Source organism: Austrofundulus limnaeus, unplaced genomic scaffold, assembly GCF_001266775.1.
Source record: "Austrofundulus limnaeus strain Quisiro unplaced genomic scaffold, Austrofundulus_limnaeus-1.0 Scaffold0, whole genome shotgun sequence".
Classification (NCBI taxonomy): Eukaryota; Metazoa; Chordata; class Actinopteri; order Cyprinodontiformes; family Rivulidae; genus Austrofundulus; species Austrofundulus limnaeus.
In genome coordinates this window covers 6,169,827-6,176,937 of record NW_013952402.1, presented here as the reverse complement: position 1 = coordinate 6,176,937, position 7,111 = coordinate 6,169,827, and the positions used below count along the sequence as shown (strand labels likewise).

Sequence of the window (7,111 nt, the reverse complement as noted above, 5' to 3'; positions counted from 1 at the left end):
TGCTATGTCCTGCTGTGTGACATGATTTGTGTCATTTGCAGCTGTGATGGATTGTGTACAAACTAATACAGTACCAGAATGGTTTAAATGTATACTTCTCATCCAACCACAATTAAATTTGTTCTACAAGCCATAATGAAATAGGAGTAATAACTTTCCACTTCTTACCTTTTTTAATAAATGTAATGAGTAGAACGTACAGATAATTGTGTAAAAATGTATAGGAGTAGAAGTAAAAAGTAGGCTGRAAGATAATTACTCAAGTAAATAGCCAAAATTTCTACTTAAATACAGCAACAGAGTATTTGGTTACTTCACAACAGACTGCTTCAATTAACAATTTCCTCCTCCAACATATCATCGTTTGCCAGTAACTTGATCTTTATATAGACTTACATTCTGGGCTGATCTAAAAACTGAAATGTTCCTGAAGAAACATCTCTATATTGAAGAGTTTGCTTTTTTTCTCTCAGTGTCCTTGATAAAGGTGACATCGTCTGACTTTTGAATAATTCCTCTCTGTGGTTTTTTTTTGGCAAAAACAAACAAGTGTGATCAATCACGAAGTGAAACAGGCTTTTCAAACTCATCCACGAAACTTATTTTGGCTGATTTTTCACTGGTATCCTCCAAAAGCTCATAAAGCTTAGGAACTGTCGATTGTTTGTTCGGTTGCAAATCTGAAAAGGATTGTGTCATACATTTCTACATCCATGTGCTGTCYTTTTCTAAGTTAGTTATTTATTTAATTTCAACATGACCGTGTTGTCCAGATCACAAGACAGTCCAGTTCTCTGGAGTCAGTTGTTCCAACGCCTTGGGCCAACGTACACGATGTCGACACAGAAACATGAACAGAAAGATGGAAAACAGAACTTCAAGCTCGGGCCAGGATATTCAGAAAAATACTTTTTTTTTTGTGGATTATAGCCCACAATATCACCACCCATTTTTTTTTTTTATTTATTATTTTTTTTACAGCACAAATCATCTGAAGAGCTTTCTTGGCGTGTGAGAGGAACTCAAGCTGTGGAGCAGCATAAATCTAAAGGAGCACTGCAGGATTTCAATCCTTCTTGCTCTTTTTAGTTCCATTAAGAATACTCAAGCTTGTCCTATGGCTCTACTTTGAATAAAAAGGCTAAAATTCTTACTTTGCATAAAACTAAGTCACAGACATCTTCAGTGAAACTTAAGATTGAGTTTTTTTAATTTGACAAAGGATAAAAGAAATGTATAAGGAATTCTGATTTGTTCAAATACTCTTTTATTCTATCACTTTAGCCCACAGAGCCACTCCATCTCTCTTTTTCCCTCTTTAAGGTCTATTCAAGTCATTAAAAACCAGCCGAGAGCTTCAAGAGCATCCTCGAYGGGCTGCTCAACTGTTGGGCAGGTTCCAATTTCACAAGTTTTTTTATTTTTTAACTAATCTATTCTGAAAGACACACACAAATAGAAAACTAGCTGAAAAGATGAAGTGTTGGGTTTGGAAGAGACGCTTGAAGCTAAACAGTGACTCTCCTGCTGAGGAGGATTTATTGCTTAATCAAAAATGTGCAACCACAAATGGAACAGTTTCTGAAGGAACTGAAGACATCTTGGTGTATGGGGGGAAAATTGTATATAAAGTTCTCCTCAATGAGCTGAACGTTTTGATGTAAAAATAGCTAAAATTGGATAAAGTTTGTTCGTGTACAATGTGCAAAAAAATGCGAACAAAAGGAGCACAGTTTTCTAAAAGTCTTTACTCTAAGTCAGACTTTGGGTTTACTGAATGCTTGTTCAAAAGTTCAGGGCAAACCTTCAGGGGGTCCGGCCCATGTGTCTGCAGGTGATAAGGGGGCCGGGTCTGTGAGCTGTTTATCATGTTAACAGCAAGTGTGGTGCTTGTATGTGTCAGATCAGTCTTTTAGCTGCTGTAGCAAAAGTGTTCGGTGCAAAAACATCAGTCTTTTCAAGAACGTCTCTGCTGACGCTCCCAGTTGGCAAAATATTTGGTGGTTTGTAAAGTTTGGAATAACCCTTCAGCCTGGTTAACCCCCCTTGCCTATTATTGTTATTATTATTATTTTATTTTTTTTATTTTATTTTTTCATCAGAGCCTGATAGTCTTTTTTCTGGTGGTCAATAACTAACTAAACTAAATGAAAGAATTTTATATTTATGGTATGGTGACCAATAAAAGTCCCGTTTGACCAGTTTAGTTCATCAATTATTTTTTTCATGTAACAACAGTTTTGCTTTTTTTTCCACCCCAGACTGCACCAACTCATTAAAGCATGATTATTTTTTAAAAGGGTCACTTAACCTTAAGGTCATCCAAAAAAAAATGTATTAGAGCCAGACAAAAAAGCTCACAATTGTTTCTTCTTTTAATATCAGCAGAGCTACAGTGTAGCTCTACAATTATGACTCAGGGGCCAAGATTGTCCAGAGAACAACTTCTCAGTCAATCAATAAATAAGTTTTCATTTAAATTTGGTTTAACATGCCCAAGCTCTTCTACAAAACAGAGTGATTTTTWCAGAACCAAATTGTACAACACTTTGAAAAATTGTATATTTCATTTATTCTAAAATGCCGACTACGTTGTTATTTTTTAAAGTAGTTTTGAACATTTTTTTCTTGCAAATTGCTGGAGGAGTTTTTCTTTGGTTTTTGTTGGCTTTTAACTCATTCTCAGTTCAGTCCCTGACCATTTTGAGATAAAGGTTTTTTTTTTTTTGAGCTGTGAATCATTCGGACACAAAGTTTCCTAAGCTGAAGGATTGGGCCAATGTTGTGTCAGCAGCACACTGACTAAGAACTGATTTTAATCTAGATTTGTTTTTTTTGTTTTTGTCTTGTTTTTTTTTGTCTTGTTTTGTTTTTTGCTTTTAGAAGCTGGCCCATGCACCACACTATTTATTTCTTTTCCTTTATCTGAATCTTATATAAAAATAACACAGTTTGACACATAAAACAGAATAACACCAATAATTTGATTCTCAAGTCGTYATATCTGAGAACAGGAGACAATTATATTATTAGCTGTATTAGCTGCACATAAACCAGCGTGACCCTCATATGATTGTTGGATAAACAACATGTCCACCCTGCAGACTGAGCATCACCCCTCTGAACTGCAACAAATGGATTAAAGAAGGGTATTGTTCTCTATTCTGATTAAAACTGTTACTATTTTTCTACATGTATTACAGGATTTCGTATTATTGTTAACCATTTGTTTATTCACTGATCTGTATTTAGCCTCTGAATGAAACACTAAAAGCCACAGAGATTATCTTAAATGTCAAAAACATTCCAAGAATAATTATTTTAAAGTTAAAATGTTTTCATTTATCCCTTGAAGTTTTTCTCCCACRATGGAAAAAAATTACTTTCATGATAGAAAAGCTTTCATCTTGGTCACATTTATCACAGACCTAAAGCATAAACATTGTGAAATTGCACAATTTACTCTGAAATATGTAATGTTTCAGAGTGGGTAATACAGAGCTTGGTGAATATTTGTTGAGAAAAGTCAGAAAGAGTCCATTTCCCCTCTTCAAAACTCARTAAACTCCTGCTCTATTCAAAATGTAAAAACAAACTTCAGATTATTTACTTATGAAATCTGATGCGAGCGCATTCCAGTGAACTAAACTGACCTGAAGTGAAGTTAGCTTCCAAACAAACAGAATGAAATAATCTTTATTGTGGATTTTTTAAAATCTTTTTATTTATTTATTTATTTTTTGTTTTATATAATTGCCTCTTTTATGGGACCTTTCCACAGTCAGTTGATTACTCTGTTTTTGTTTTGTTTTTCTTCAGGCTTTGTGTCACGCAGCTCTCGAYACTGAAACTACACAAAACATCTGGACAGAACACACAAACGTGTGCAAAAATGCATGCAATTTATCCAAACATTCGTGAAGCATAGACAGAAAAAGACTTGGAGGTAACAACACCTTTGAGGAACAGCGTGAAGGACACTTCACAAAGATAAATGAGCAGACGTGACTTTAAAATAAAGTCTGATTACTCATGTTTCGTGTTTCTGCAGCCTCCCTGCTTCATCAATGACCTTGTGTTCAACATCCAGCTGCGAACGCAACAACTCCAGTCTTCACCCCCTGGTTTCTTTTCACTGCATCGTGTTACTCTGCTGCATACACACTTACTTTTGCCCCCTCCCTGGCTGCATTTCAGACTGACATTTCTAATTATAGTTGTCTCATTGACGCAGGACACGGGGTACTGGTGGATCAGGTGTTTGAAAATGCTGCATGATGAGATGATGCAACTGGGTCAAAGACAGGATAAAGGCAAAAACAATCTGATTTCTGGGGCACCAAGTGAAATATTAAAAAATGCCACTGACACATATTCATTATTTAGCAAACTTRCTGAGATTAAAAGCTTAGAAAAWTTCATTTTATTGTTATTTAGCTCAATGCTAGATTTTACCGAGCCCGTGAAGGGACATGGTGGGGATTTATTTMTTTTGCATTCCCATACAATACTATTGCATCCCTTCGCAAAAGCTGTTTATTACTGTTGTGTCTGCCAGTTTATTAACACATTCACATGCTCACATTGTATGGGAGTTAGCCTACTACTTTAATTCAGATTTGAAACGAACATATCACAGCCACACATGGAGTTTGATTTAAAATAGTTCAGAAAACATTTAAACGTTTGTGTGTGAATGCAAAACTTACTGCGAGGTAATGCAATTTTTTTGCGAGGTAAAGCAAAGGTATTGCGAGTTTGTACCATATGATTTAGCTAATTTTAATAAATGTCAATAATATATGCAGGCCTAAATCTTAAATCCTAAATCTAAATGTGTAAATCTTTATGTAAAAGTTAAATCAWAAATGTTGCAGCTGAAATATAAAGCTTGCGTAAGAATTTCATAATGAAAATGTCATTGCTGTTGGTGTGTGCGACTTTTCTTGTGACGTCATCATCCAGAGACGGAAGCAACCACTGACGCTAACGCTGCTAATGCTGCTAACGCTGCTAATGCTGCTAACGCTGCTAACGCTGTTAACACTGCTAATGCTGCTAACGCTGCTAACGCTTTTAACACTGCTAATGCTGCTAACGCTGCTAACGCCGCTAATGCTGCTAATGTTGCTAATGCTGCTAACGCTGCTAATGTTGCTAATGCTGCTAATGCTGCTAACGCTGCTAACACTGCTAACGCTGCTAACTCTGCTAACTCTGCTAATGCTGCTAACACTGCTAATGCTGCTAACGCTGCTAATGCTGCTAATGCTGCTAACGCTGCTAATGCTGCTAACGCTGTTAACACTGCTAATGCTGCTAATGCTGCTAACGCTGCTAATGTTGCTAACGCTGCTAATGCTGCTAACGCTGCTAACACTGCTAATGCTGCTAACGCCGCTAACGCTGCTAATGTTGCTAANGCTGCTAACGCTGCTAACACTGCTAATGCTGCTAACGCCGCTAACGCTGCTAATGTTGCTAACGCTGCTAATGCTACTAACGCTGCTAATGCTTCCCTACAAACCATCAAACTTGCAGTTGTGGCCAGTGTCTCAGCTGCACTTCAGGATCACGTTGTTTTCAATTAAAACATTTTAAATTTAAACTTCAGCAGCTTTTAGCAGAGCTGGCGGTAAGGTGAGGAAGTCAAAACAAAAGTTGCATACACCAACTCTTCCATTCTGAAATTCTTAAATGTCAACTTTAGTTACCATTTTTAAAACATTTTATTTTACACTTGGCGCCCCTTACTGGTTCTTATGTGAAATTGATGCAGTTTTTGGTTAAAATAACATTTAAAAATACATCTAAATGGCTTGTGGACATCAGAACTATTAGATTAACATGTAAAAAAAAGGTCTATCCCAAGACATTGATTAGCCTTAACTCCTCTATCTGAGACAAAGCCTCCCCCTCGAGTCAGAGAGGTCAGATATGATTCATCTGATCTGATGAGGTCCTTTTTTGATTTGAATCAAGCATGTTTGAGCAGAACTCATCAAAAACATGCAGATCATCGGGTCCATTTGAGCAAAATCAGGAAACATCAAGTCAAACTTTCCTTTGTTTTAAGAGCAGGAACTGGTAACATGAGCAGAACAATTTATTCTCAGTGAGAACAACAGTTTTCTCTGAGCTCCGGGATCAAGTTCAAACATTATCACACTCCAGCACAGAAAACACACTGCAGAGAGAGAGAGTTGTTTGGAATAGTGAGCTGACAACATGCTGAGAGGTGTTTACACGCAGCAGTTGCAGTTTTAGCTCAGAGGCATCTATTCTTGGAGCTCTTTCATGTTTTATCTGCCGTTGAGGGGAAAGTGTTTGTGCAGAAGAGCCACATTCTCACAGGAACACCTGCTGGGACGCCTCAACTCAAACTGCGTTCAAGTCTCAACCTCTCTGCTCAAAGGCCCAAAAGTCAGTCTTTCCAACTTCCTGTGCAGCTATCACAACATGCAGGAGATGTTCTGAACTGTCAGAGCTGCATTCAGACCGTCCAGCCGGTCCCTGTGAAGTGTTGTTGGTGCCATCACTTTGGTGACACTGATGTTCATATTAAGATACAACTCTCACACTGTGTCATGTCAGCTCAGCACTCCTGTTGGCACACATATTACATTCTATTTTGATAAATAGGAATGCAATGTAATATATGGTAAAACAGCTTGCCATATTTTGTGCCAACTCCAGCATGGAACGAGTTGAGCAGCACAGATTTTAACCGGTGCGTGTGACAGCTGAGCAACCACAGACAACACATTAAATGCTCGTGCCGCTTAAAACACGCACRCCGCGCACCCGCGTGTCATCTGTGCGCGCTTCAACTTGATTGCGCAGTAATGACCCCCATACACACAATCACAACCATCAGCCCTCTGCGCACTGCGACTCTGTCTCCATTTAACCTTATCGGCGCATTTTTTTTAAACATAATTTTTTAAATGTTGCGGTCACTTCACCCTGATCGTCGCGTGGCTCTTACCTTCACGCGCAGCTCGTCTGGGATGCTCCGTTCATTTCAGCAGCGCGTCCGCGTCGGCTCTTCTGCGTATTTTGTGTCGTCCTGATCTGCTGCTACACACACACACACACACACACACACACA

The 7,111-nt window shown here is 38.0% G+C and overlaps 1 protein-coding gene across 2 annotated transcripts in view; it reads right to left on the bottom strand.

Moving 5' to 3' along the window:
* The window catches only part of LOC106535605 (equilibrative nucleoside transporter 1), a 57,677-nt gene extending 50,597 nt beyond the window's left edge, over positions 1 to 7,080 (bottom strand). Inside the window, exon 1 of one of the 2 annotated variants that reach the window (XM_014032873.1) lies at positions 6,966 to 7,080. The gene's annotated coding sequence lies outside the window, so the exon portion shown is untranslated. The remainder of the gene's footprint in view (positions 1 to 6,965) is intronic. The other variant, XM_014032955.1, reaches the window with a different exon arrangement.
* Between the last annotated feature and the right edge of the window lie 31 nt (positions 7,081 to 7,111).